General features: G+C 45.5%; 1 protein-coding gene across 6 annotated transcripts in view; it reads left to right on the forward strand.

The window, feature by feature from the left end:
- The window catches only part of DTNB (dystrobrevin beta), a 177199-nt gene that overhangs the window by 1781 nt on the left and 161972 nt on the right, over positions 1 to 13446 (forward strand). The window contains exon 1 of one of the 6 annotated variants that reach the window (XM_054518077.1): positions 10926 to 10935. The exons of the other annotated variants lie outside the window; for them this stretch is intronic. The gene's annotated coding sequence lies outside the window, so the exon portion shown is untranslated. Of the gene's footprint in view, positions 1 to 10925; positions 10936 to 13446 lie in introns of those variants that run through there. 6 annotated transcript variants of the gene reach the window in all.

The following is a 13446-nucleotide window of genomic DNA, read 5'->3' on the forward strand; positions in this document are numbered from 1 at the left end:
GCCCTTTAAGCCAAGGTGGGTGTGTTCAGTTAGGAGCCCTTTAAACCAAGGAGGATGTGTTCAGTTAGGAGCCCTTTAAACCAAGGTGGATGTGTTCAGTTAGGAGCCCTTTAAACCAAGGAGGATGTTCTGAGTTAGGAGCCCTTTATATAAAGGTGGTTGTATTCAATTAGGAGCCCTTTAAAGCAAGGTGGATGTTCTCAGCCCTTTAAACCAAGGTGGATGTGTTCAGTTAGGAGCCCTTTAAACCAAGGTGGATGTTCTGAGTTGTGCAGCCCTTTAAATAAAGGTGGTTGTATTCAATTAGGAGCTCTTTAAAGCAAGGTGGATGTTCTGAATTAGGAGCCCTTTAAATAAAGGTGGGTGTATTCAATTAGGAGCTCTTTAAAGCAAGGTGGATGTTCTCAGCCCCTTAAACCAAGGTGGATATTCTCAGCTGTTCAGCCCTTTAAACTAAGGTGGATGTGTTCAGTTAGGAGCCCTTTAAACCAAGGTGGATGTTTTGAGTTCTTTAAACCAAGGAGGATATTTTGAGTTGTGCAGCCTTTAAACCAAGGTGGATGTTCTCAGTTGGGTGGATGTGTTCAGTTGCGCAGCCCTTTAAATCAAAGTGGGTGTATTCAATTAGGAGCTCTTTAAACCAAGGTGGATGTTCTAAGTTCTTTAAACCAAGGTGGATATTCTCAGCCCTTTAAACCAAGGTGGATGTTCTGAGTTGTGCAGCCCTTTAAACCGAGGTGGATGTGTTCAGTTAGGAGCCCTTTAAATCAAGGTGTGTGTTCTGAGTTGTGCAGCCCTTTAAACCAAGGTGGATGTTCTGAGTTAGGAGCCCTTTAAATAAAGGTGGGTGTATTCAATTAGGAGCTCTTTAAACCAAGGTGGATGTTCTCAGTCCTTTAAACCAAGGAGGATGTTCTGAGTTAGGAGCTCTTTAAATCAAGGTGTGTGTTCTGAGTTGTGCAGCCTTTAAACCAAGGTGGATGTTCTGAGTTAGGAGCCCTTTAAATAAAGGTGGGTGTGTTCAATTAGGAGCTCTTTAAACCAAGGTGGATGTTCTGAATTAGGAGCCCTGTAAACCAAGGAGGATGTTCTGAGTTCTTTAAAGCAAGGTGGATGTTCTCAGCCCTTTAAACCAAGGTGGATGTTCTCAGCCCTTTAAATCAAGGTGGATGTTCTCAGCTGTGCAGCCTTTAAACCAAGGTGGATGTTCTGAGTTAGGAGCTCTTTAAACTAAGGTGGATGTTCTGAGTTCTTTAAACCAAGGTGGATATGTTCAGTTAGGAGCCTTTTAAATCAAGTTGGATGTTCTGAGTTGTGCAGCCTTTAAACCAAGGTGGATGTTCTCAGCCCTTTAAAGCAAGGTGGATGTTCTCAGCCCTTTAAATCAAGGTGGATGTTCTCAGCTGTGCAGCCTTTAAACCAAGGTGGATGTTCTGAGTTAGGAGCCCTTTGAATAAAGGTGGGTGTGTTCAATTAGGAGCTCTTTAAACCAAGGAGGATGTTCTGAATTAGGAGCCCTGTAAACCAAGGAGGATGCTCTGAGTTCTTTAAAGCAAGGTGGATGTTCTGAATTAGGAGCCCTGTAAACCAAGGAGGATGCTCTGAGTTCTTTAAAGCAAGGTGGATGTTCTCAGCCCTGTGAACCAGGGTGGGTGTGTTCAGCTGTGTGTTGTGGAAGCTGGGACAGTTTTTGAAGAGGGAAGGAACCACATCTGGAAGTTTAAAGCCCGGCTTTGGGCCTGGCTTGGCGCCTGAGCCTCACTGAGCTCCACACTCAGCCTGCTTGCATGGGCTGCTCTGGGCAGCTTTAGAGAGCCTAAAGAGGGGTTCAGATCAGGTGATAAGGATTTGAATTCATCATATTTTTATTACATTAATTGTTTTCCCCTTGGTGCCAGGGAGAAGAAACCATTATTTTGTTGTCTCTGGTTTAGTGTTCAAACAGATTTCTGTTGATGAACTGTGCCTAAATTTAAATAGTTTCATGGGCCTTTCCCAGTCCTGTGGGCTTTAAGGACTGAACTAGTTTAACTTCTCAGCTGTGCTTAAATAATACAGATTTATTTAAAAAAAACTTATATAATGAAGATTTTTAGGCAGCCTAGATCTGGAAGAAACAGTAGGAGACCTTGAAATTCCACAGCAGACAGCACATTGTATTTGGCCAGGTGGAAACAAATAGAATTACAACAGCAGGTGCCAGTTCATCACTAAGTTTTTAAAGAGCTGGATGTCTGAAGGATGTGCTGTGTTAAAAACATAGTAACTTGAGTAGCTACTGACTGACTGCAAGGTGAGGTGTTTTCAGTCTTTGCCAGTGCAACTTTTAACTTTATTTAGGTCAAAGGTTGGACTCAATGGTCTTGGGTGAACAAGAGCCTCAGTGATTCTGGGATTTAAGAGGTAAAGGGCTGTCCTGGCATCAAGTAAACAGGGAGGGAGCTAAGGCCCTAACTTACATTTTTAAAATTTTATTTATTTATTAAAACAGAAAGTGACAAAACCAAGGGCTAAAAAACCTCTTAGTTTTACAGAAGGCAAATGCCATCAGTTGGGCTTTTACTTCAGGCTCCTTGTGGAAAGCAAGCCCTTTGTGAGCAGTGAGGAGCAGTTTGGGTGCAGGCAGCCTTTGAGGCAGGCGCTGTGAGTGTCTGGCAGCTCAGACCAAGGTAGAGTTGTCAGGCCCGTGGAGGTGTTCAGCTCCCATTGCCTGGGGCAGTGGCAGAGAGACTTTTCAATGCAGATGAGTGGTTCTGTGCTCCTGTAGCCTTTCAGTGATATCTAACACTTCACAAACCTGGAGTTACTTTGGTTTAGACCTGTGAAGCTGGTGAGGAAGATTTCACACTGTGAGTCAGTGGAGGAGGTGAAATTAATGCATTAAAGCTGGGCAGGCTGTTTAATCCTGAAGTCACTTGTGAGGGGGAAAGCAGTTCCTGTTTCCAGGTGTTCCTCCCTGGAATTTCCCTCCTCCCCAGGTGTGCCAGGGGGCCCTGAGCTGCCAGGTGTGTGGGACCTGCTCCTGCTGCAGCTCCAATCTGGGCTAGTGGGCAAAAGGGCAGGAATGCAGCTCAGAACCCTGCCTCATCATGAATACTGCATTCAGAGGCAGCTGCAGAGCTCTCTCCTGTGCTCTGCAGGCAGGGCTGGGGCCTGTGGGTCAGATGGACAGGGGAGGTTCTCCAAAACCTGGTTTTGCCAGGTTCTATGGAAGCACTGGAAGCTCAGAAATCCCCTCCACAACAGTCTTCCCTTCCTGAGAGGGAGGGGTAAGCTCTTAATTCGACTGTTTCCAACTTCCTCCTGCTCAGAAATCCTGCTGTCGTGTTTCATTTCTCTTACCCAACAGGAGCACTGCTTTATTTCAAGGAAACAGTTTCAGCTGCTGGATTTGCTCTTGTTTGCAGGCTCATGGTAAATGCCATGACACGAACTTCAACAGGCACCTTGGAAAAAGCCATTTCTACTCCTCAGGCTTTGGGGCAGTGAAGGAAGACGAGGCTTTGGCTCTGGTTTGGCACTGAGTGTGCTGGAGAGCAAACCTGTGCCAGAATAATCTGTGCTCAGCCTCTCAGTGCTGGCCTGCAGAGCCTGCAGAGCCCTGGGCCCAGGCTCAGGCTTCCCTGGGCACTGCAAATGGCCACAGAGAGCTTCCAATGGCACCTTGGCATCGGGGCTGGCACCCCAGTGCCACCCTCACCGTTCTTAGCCTGACCTGCAGGTTCCTCAGGGCTGGCACTTGTCTCTGGTCTGGGCTCTCAGCTGAGATGTGAAGTCACAGAAACTCAGGTGCTTTGGAGCTCTCCTGGAGCTGAGTTTGTTGTGTTTTGTCTGGAGGGAACCTGTGTTAAAAGTTTTGGAAGGCTGTCAAAGAGAAACCTCTGATTAAATATTGTGACTTCAAAGCTCCATCTTTGTTGAACTTGAATCCAGTCCAATCTGTAGCAGTTTCTGACCTGGTGGGGTTGTTGGGCTCACCCTGGGGCTTAGACCAGGGGGTTTTCTTGGAATCACAGAATGATTTCAGCTGCCAAAGTCCTCTTAGTCCAGCCTGGACCTGATCCTCACCTTGTCCCCAGCCCAGAGCACTCAGTGCCACATCCAGGTGACACCTGCAGGGATGGGCACCCCAAACCTCCCTGGGCAGCCCCTGCCAAGGCCTGAGCCCCCTTTCCATGCAGAAATTCCTGCTGGTGTCCACCCTGAGCCTGCCCTGGCCCAGCCTGAGGCCATTTCCCCTTGTCCTGTCCCTGTTCCCTGGGAGCAGAGCCCGACCCCCCCTGGCTGTGCCCTCCTGGCAGGGACTTGTGCAGAGCCACAAGGGCCCCCTGAGCCTCCTTTGCTCCAGGCTGAGCCCCTGCCCAGCTCCCTCAGCCCCTGCTGGGGCTCCATTCCCTGCCCAGCTCCCTCAGCCCCTGCTGGGGCTCCATTCCCTGCCCAGCTCCCTCAGCCCCTGCTGGGGCTCCATTCCCTGCCCAGCTCCCTCAGCCCCTGCTGGGGCTCCATTCCCTGCCCAGCTCCCCCAGCCCCTCCTGGGGCTCCATTCCCTGCCCAGCTCCCCCAGCCCCTCCTGGGGCTCCATTCCCTGCCCAGCTCCCTCAGCCCCTCCTGGGGCTCCATTCCCTGCCCATCCAGGGCTGTTCCCTGGGGTTGATGTGACCCCAGTGCAGGACCCAGCTCTTGGCCCTGTTGTCCCTCACCCTTGCTGTCCCTCAGCCCATGGATCCAGGCTGTCCTGGTCCCTCTCAGAGCCCCCTGTCCCCAGCAGATCCACATCCCCCCCTGGGGCTGTTCCTGAGCTGGGCCAGGCTGGTGCCCTCCATGCCCTGAAGGTGTTGGGCAGGACTGAGCCAGCCCTGAGCCCCCTGGTGCCCGTGCCCAGCTGGGTGTGCCTCCATGCCCAGGTTTTTGCAGCCAGGATGTCCCTGCCCCTCAGAGATTTCCACCCCAGTAGCTGAGGGCTCCGAGGGCTCTGTGGGGCTGTGCTGCCACATGCTGTGTCCTGCTGAGCAGAGCAGATGGCTTTCTGTGCCTTGGAAGAGCCTCAGAGCTCCAGCAGGAATGGCAAGGCGTGCAGGAGGGAAAGCTTTAGGTTTCATTACTGTTATTTTTCTCTAAGCTGCTGGCTTGCCTGGTCATTTTTAATGCAGCTCCCTGCTTTATTTGGGCAGGCTTTTGCAGGATCTTCCAGAGCAGCTTTGGAGCCACTGGATTTATGGAGGAAAACAAAAGGAGCCATTGAGTTGTTCAGAATTTCAGTGCAGAGCTGTAACCCCTGGGGAGTCCCAGTCCCTCTCTGGCTCCCAGCCAAGGGGGTTTTCCCTTCCACCCTCCAAGGCTGGAGTCAGTTTGGGTTGGTAGAGATCTTGCACAACCACCTGAGTGCAGCACATGTGAGAACATCAGTGAGAGAGCCAAACCTTTGGGCTTTGGGGCAGCTGCTGCTGGGAGGTGTTTGGTGCTTCCCAGAGAAGCTCCTGCACGTGCTGGAGATGCAGAAATAACATTTTAGGGCACTTTTCATACTTTTATGCACAGTTCCTTTTGCTTCAGTCACTTATCCTATATAATAGATGGGAACAGAGTTTAAAATGTTACAGATAAATGAGAAGAATTGTCAGAAGAGGGTAAAATGTGCTTTAAAAGATGGTGCCAGTCTCCTTGAATAAGTACGGAAGGTTTGTCTTTTCCCGGGGTCAGATGTGTCCCCCTGCCATCCCTTCCAGGTCACTCCTCTGCCTGGGAAATGCCACAGGGGAGCAAAGGAGTATTCCTGATTAATTATGTTTGCTGAGGAAAGGGATTGGGAATATCAACCAGGAGAGGAAAGAAATGAGTAAAGGCATCAGATGCTTTGGAGAGACAGAGGGAGAGGAGGGGATTAAATCAGTCATTGTGGGGTCCCTGTTCAAATTAGGAAAGAAAAGGAAAAAAACGTCATATTTTTATTGAAGTCTGAGATGAACAAATATAAGCACCTTTATATCATAAGTAAGTTTAATTATATACTTTAACAGAACATTTATGAGAGTTCAGAAATTATTTGAGATGCTTTCTATCAAATGTCAGTTGAAGCCAGGTGAGCTCAGAAGCCCAAAGCAAGGAAGTGCCAAAGCAGAGGGACACCAGTAAGTTTTTCTGCCAGCACAGGTATGCCCTCAATTTTATTCAATATTTTCATCCCAGTTATGTTATTTATTGAAGTTACATTTTTAAGAGTGAATGAACTGACAAGGGAGGAAGGTTTTTCCTTGAAACAGGAGGAATAGTTGTTCCTTCTGATCAGAAAAATGGCAGAAAGTCACTGAGCCTCCTTCCCTGTGTCAGGCACAGATCAGCCCCTGCCCCAAACTGCATTTTGGATTTATTTTAATTCCAAGTTATTTCTGACCATAAACAGATATGGGCACAAGTTTATCTTCATGCAGCAACTGCAGTTTAATCAGTGACATCAAATATTATTTCTGCTAATGACAGGCCAGGAATGTGAACCAAGTCAGATTTAATAATTGGTAAATGAACTTTTCTTTCTCTCTTCCCACTTTGGCCAGTAAGGCTGCAGCTCAGTGCAAATCAATGTCTGCAAATGGTTCTCAAACCCTAAAGGTCAGAATCTCCTTTGGAACGTTCCTTAGAGGTGGAAGTACAGAGTGAAACCAAATCAACTTGAGACAAAACAACCACAAAAACAAACGATAACCACCTGACAGGGGCCTGGGCTCAGCTGGGGCTGGGCTCCTTCTCCAGGAACTGACAGAACCACAGCACACAGCCCTGAGCTGCACCAAGGGAGATTGAGCCTGGATATTAGGGAAAAGTTCTGTACAGAAAGGGTGAGAAAGTTCTGGAATGTTCTGGAATGGGTGATAAAATACTGGCATGGGGAGGTGGTGGAGTCCCCGTGCCTGGGTGTGTTTAACAAAGCCTGGATGTGGCACTGGGGGCCAGGGTTGAGTTGAGGTGTTGGGGATGGGTTGGACTCGATGGTCTTGGAGGTCTCTTCCAGCCTGGGGATTGTGTGATTCTGTGATTCTGAGTGATTCTGTGATTCTGATTGTGAGTGATTCTGTGATTGTGTGTGGTTCTGAAAGTCTGATTCTGATTCTCTGATTGTGTGTGACTGTGAGTGGTTCTGTGATTTTGTGTGATTCAGTGGTTCTGATTGTGAGTGATTCTGTGATTGTGTGTGGTTCTGTGATTCTGATTGTGAGTGATTCTGTGATTGTGTGGGATTCTGTGATTGTGAGTGATTCTGTGATTGTGTGTGATTCTGTGATTGTGTGTGATTCTGTGGTTCTGATTGTGTGGGATTCTGTGATTCTGATTGTGAGTGATTCTGTGATTGTGAGTGGTTCTGAAAGTCTGATTCTGATTCTCTGATTGTGTGTGACTGTGAGTGATTCTGTGATTGTGTGTGATTCTGTGATCCTGATTGTGTGTGATTCTGTGATTCTGATTGTGAGTGATTCTGTGATTGTGTGTGATTCTGTGATTGTGAGTGATTCTGTGATTTCTGATTGTGAGTGATTCTGTGATTGTGTGTGGTTCTGAAAGTCTGATTCTGATTCTCTGATTGTGTGTGACTGTGAGTGATTCTGTGATTGTGTGTGATTCTGTGATTCTGATTGTGTGTGATTCTGTGATTGTGTGTGATTCTGTGATTCTGATTGTGTGTGATTCTGTGATTGTGTGTGATTCTGTGATCCTGATTCTGTGTGATTCTGTGATCCTGATTGTGTGTGATTCTGTGATTGTGAGTGATTCTGTGATTGTGTGTGATTCTGTGATTGTGTGTGATTGTGTGTGATTCTGTGATTGTGTGTGATTCAGTGGTTCTGATTGTGTGTGATTCTGTAATTGTGTGTGATTCTGTGATTGTGTGTGATTCTGTGATTCTGATTGTGAGTGATTCTGTGATTGTGTGTGATTCTGTGATTCTGATTGTGAGTGATTCTGTGATTGTGTGTGATTCTGTGATTCTGATTGTGAGTGATTCTGTGATTGTGTGTGATTCTGAAAGTCTGATTCTGATTCTCTGATTGTGTGTGACTGTGAGTGATTCTGTGATTGTGTGTGATTCTGTGATTCTGATTGTGAGTGATTCTGTGATTGTGTGTGATTCTGTGATTCTGATTGTGTGTGATTCTGTGATTGTGTGTGATTCTGTGATTCTGATTCTGTGTGATTCTGTGATTGTGTGTGATTCTGTGATTCTGATTCTGTGTGATTCTGTGATCCTGATTCTGTGTGATTCTGTGATTCTGATTGTGTGTGATTCTGTGATTCCGATTCTGTGATTGTGTGATTCTGTGATTCTGATTCTGTGATTCTGATTTTGTGATTGTGTGTGATTCTGTGATTCTGATTCTCTGATTGTGTGTGACTGTGAGTGGTTCTGTGATTGTGTGTGATTCTGTGATTCTGATTCTGTGTGATTCTGTGATCCTGATTGTGTGATTCTGTGATTCTGATTGTGTGTGATTCTGTGATTCTGATTTTGTGATTGTGTGGGATTCAGTGATCCTGATTGTGTGATTCTGTGATTCTGATTGTGTGTGATTCTGTGATTCTGATTCTGTGATTGTGTGGGATTCAGTGATCCTGATTGTGTGATTCTGTGATTCTGATTGTGTGTGATTCTGTGATTCTGATTCTGTGATTGTGTGGGATTCAGTGATCCTGATTGTGTGATTCAGTGATTCTGATTGTGTGATTGTGTGGGATTCAGTGATTCTGATTCTGTGATTGTGTGATTCAGTGATTCTGATTCTGTGATTCTGATTTTGTGGTTGTGTGTGATTCTGATTCTGAGAATCTGTGTGATTCAGTGATTCTATGATTGTATGTGGTTCTTTGATTGTGTGTGATTCAGTGATTGTGTGATTCTGATTGTGTGACTGTGTGACTGTGATTCTGATTGTGTGTGATTCTGTGATTGTGTGGGATTCTGTGATTGTGTGGGATTCTGTGATTGTGTGTGATTCTGTGATTCTGTGATTGTGAGTGATTCTGTGATTGTGAGTGATTCTGTGATTGTGTGTGATTCTGTGATTCTGATTGTGAGTGATTCTGTGATTGTGTGGGATTCTGTGATTGTGAGTGATTCTGTGATTGTGTGTGATTCTGTGATTGTGTGTGATTCTGTGGTTCTGATTGTGTGGGATTCTGTGATTCTGATTGTGAGTGATTCTGTGATTGTGAGTGGTTCTGAAAGTCTGATTCTGATTCTCTGATTGTGTGTGACTGTGAGTGATTCTGTGATTGTGTGTGATTCTGTGATTCTGATTGTGAGTGATTCTGTGATTGTGTGTGATTCTGTGATTCTGATTGTGAGCGATTCTGTGATTGTGTGTGATTCTGTGATTGTGAGTGATTCTGTGAGTCTGATTGTGAGTGATTCTGTGATTGTGTGTGGTTCTGAAAGTCTGATTCTGATTCTCTGATTGTGTGTGACTGTGAGTGATTCTGTGATTGTGTGTGATTCTGTGATTCTGATTGTGTGTGATTCTGTGATCCTGATTGTGTGTGATTCTGTGATCCTGATTCTGTGTGATTCTGTGATCCTGATTGTGTGTGATTCTGTGATTGTGAGTGATTCTGTGATTGTGTGTGATTCAGTGGTTCTGATTGTGTGTGATTCTGTAATTGTGTGTGATTCTGTGATTGTGTGTGATTCTGTGATTCTGATTGTGAGTGATTCTGTGATTGTGTGTGATTCTGTGATTCTGATTGTGAGTGATTCTGTGATTGTGTGTGATTCTGAAAGTCTGATTCTGATTCTCTGATTGTGTGTGACTGTGAGTGGTTCTGTGATTGTGTGTGATTCTGTGATTCTGATTGTGTGTGATTCTGTGATTGTGTGTGATTCTGTGATTCTGATTGTGTGTGATTCTGTGATTGTGTGTGATTCTGTGATTCTGATTCTGTGTGATTCTGTGATCCTGATTCTGTGTGATTCTGTGATTCTGATTGTGTGGGATTCAGTGATTCCGATTCTGTGATTGTGTGATTCAGTGATTCTGATTCTGTGATTCTGATTCTGTGATTGTGTGTGATTCAGTGATCCTGATTGTGTGATTCTGTGATTCTGATTGTGTGTGATTCTGTGATTCTGATTTTGTGATTGTGTGGGATTCAGTGATCCTGATTGTGTGATTCAGTGATTCTGATTGTGTGATTGTGTGGGATTCAGTGATTCTGATTCTGTGATTGTGTGATTCAGTGATTCTGATTCTGTGATTCTGATTTTGTGGTTGTGTGTGATTCTGATTCTGAGAATCTGTGTGATTCAGTGATTCTATGATTGTATGTGGTTCTTTGATTGTGTGTGATTCAGTGATTGTGTGATTCTGATTGTGTGACTGTGTGACTGTGATTCTGATTGTGTGTGATTCAGTGATTCTGATTGTGTGATCCTGTGATTCTGATTTTGTGATTGTGTGTGATTCAGTGATTCTGACTGTGTGATTCTGATTCTGAGAATCTGTGTGATTCAGTGATTCTATGATTGTATGTAGTTCTTTGTGAGTGATTCAGTGATTGTGTGTGACTGTGATTCTGATTCTGTGATTGAGTGATTCTGTGTGATTCTGATTCTGTGATTGTGTGTGATTATGTGATGCAGTGATTCTGATTGTGTGATTGTGTGTGACTGATTCTGATTCTGTGATTCTGATAGTGACTGTGTGTGACTGTGATTCTGATTCTGGGCTTGTGTGTGATTCTGGGCTTGTGTGTGATTCTGGGCTTGTGTGTGATTCTGATTCTGAGATTCAGTGTGATTGTGTGATTCTGATTGTGTGTTATTGTGTGATGCAGTGATTCTGATTGTGTGATTGTGTGTGACTGATTCTGATTCTGTGATTCTGATAGTGACTGTGTGTGATTCTGATTCTGTGCTTGTGTGTGATTCTGATTCTGAGATTCAGTGTGATTGTGTGATCCTGATTGTGTGTTATTCAGTGATTCTGATTGTGTGATAGTGTGTGATTCAATGAGTCTATAATTGTGTGTGATTCTGTGATAGTGTGTGACTCAGTGATTCTGTGATAGTGTGTGACTCAGTGATTCCCTGATGGTGTGTGACTCAGTGATTCTGTGATGGTGTGTGACTCTGTGATGGTGTGTGACTCAGTGATTCTGTGATGGTGTGTGATTCTGTGATAGTGTGTGATTCAGTGATTCTGTGATGGTGTGTGACTCAGTGATTCTGACTGTGCCATTCATTATGTGTGATTGGGTGATTGTCACTGTGTGATAGTGTGTGACTCAGTGATTCCCTGATGGTGTGTGACTCAGTGATTCTGTGATAGTGTGTGATTCAGTGATTCTGTGATGGTGTGTGATTCAGTGATTCTGTGATGGTGTGTGACTCAGTGATTCTGACTGTGCCATTCATTATGTGTGATTGGGTGATTGTCACTGTGTGATAGTGTGTGATTCAGTGATTCTGTGATGGTGTGTGATTCCCTGATGGTGTGTGACTCAGTGATTCTGACTGTGCCATTCATTATGTGTGGTTGGGTGATTGTCACTGTGTGACAAGAAGCCCTGAGTGTCTGGCTCAGGGGTGATGTCCTGAGCACAGAGCTGCCTCTGGAGCTGTCCTTGGGCCGTTACCTACAGCTGATGAGCTCCAAGAAGAGCGAAACCTGCTAAGCAAGGTCCTGTAGTATTGGCCTGAACCTGGGGGCACCTGCAGGGCACAGCCAGGGGGGCACAGCCAGGGGGCACAGCCAGGGGGGTGCCAATCTCACCTCCTGTCCTGGTACAGAGCTCTGACAGCGACAGCCCTGGCACAGAGCAGGGGCTCTCCCTCTTCTCTCCCTGCTTTGGGACAGGAAAAAACAAGGGGGGCAAGAAAAATGGGAGTTTATAGAATTATATATATATATGTATATATATAAAAATATAAAAAATTTTATTTATATATATATATTTATTTTTATTTTATTTATATATATATATATAATATATATAAGTAAAACAATTACACATATATAATTTTATATATTATACATATAATATATATAATATATATTATATGTATAATATTATATAAAATATATATTATATACTATATATTATATAAAATATATATTATATATATATAATTTAATTTATAGATATAATTTTTTTTATACAGTTATTTTAGATGGTGGCTGAGTGTAGAATTTCCCACAGCAATTGGTGTGGGATTTACAAATTGGCTTTGCTGTTAACTCTGTCAGAGGGTGCTCCTGAGGCCATGCAAGTGCTGTACCTGTGGGAAGGGGGAGAAGGTGAAAGGATGAAGGGAAATGATGAAATTTTGGAAGTTCACATCAGATACACTCAGCTGCAGTTTTCTAAGGTACTGCATCATTTTCTGCTCTTAGTTGAATGTATCTTTTCAATCAGGATTTCCAAAGAACTGGATTTCTTGTCCCTGCCATGGCAGGGGTGGCACTGGGGGGCTCTGAGGTCCCTCCGCCTCAGCCCATCCTGGGATTCTGTACTGGACTGGTTTCCCCTCCCCATGCCCAATGGGAGCAGCCACCTCAGCAATTCCTGGCTGCCACATCATTCCAGCCCATGTTGTGTTTCCTGGCACTTTGCTCATGGATTTTACTGCAATTTTTTAAAGAGCAAGAAATCAGCAAACAAACAAAGAAACAAAACCCACGCAAAAAATCCCAACCAAACCCCAAATCCAGCCTCCCCACCCCCTTCAAAGAGCCCAGCCTAACAAACCAAACCAGCTCAGGCCAAGCTGCTGTTTCCCTTCCCTGTTTTGGGAGCTGAGCACTGTCATTTGCATCCCAAACATAGTTGCAGTTCTTGTGGGTTTGGTTCATTCCTGTTTTGAGCTTGAGAAAGGCTCCCCATCTTCCTTCCTCCCAGCCTCATCGCCCAGGGATCCTCCTGTGTCTGATGGTTCAGGGATTACAAACAGGTTTGTCCCTTGTCCTCACAGAACCTCACTGCCAGCACTGGCAGTAACGTGGGACTGGGGCTCTGCTCCCAGGGACAGGACAAGGGCAAATGGCCCCAGGGTGGACATTGGGACAATTCCCACCTGGAAAGGGCTGTCCTGCCCTGGCAGGGCTGACTCCCCATCCCTGGAGGGTTTAAAAACCCTGTGGCTGTGGCACTTGGGGACAGGGGCAGTGCTGGGGATGGTTGGGCTCTGAGGGCTTTTCCAACCTGAACAATTCTGTGTTTCCATTGCTGGGATCTCTCCCCACTCTGCTCAGAAGGTGTGCCCTGCCCACACAGAGCCTCCCTGAGGCTGTTCCCCCTCTCAGAAGCAGCAGGGTCAGGCCCTGAGTGCAAACAGCCTTGGGTGGGTCTGGTGAGCAGCTCCAGGGCTGAGCTGTTCCCCCCAGGGAAAAGGACAAACCTTCTGCTCCTTGTGAGGCAGGCAGGAGCCTGGAGGAGGAGCTGGGCAGGGAATGGAGCCCCAGG

Source organism: Molothrus ater, chromosome 32, assembly GCF_012460135.2.
Source record: "Molothrus ater isolate BHLD 08-10-18 breed brown headed cowbird chromosome 32, BPBGC_Mater_1.1, whole genome shotgun sequence".
NCBI classification, from domain to species: domain Eukaryota; kingdom Metazoa; phylum Chordata; class Aves; order Passeriformes; family Icteridae; genus Molothrus; species Molothrus ater.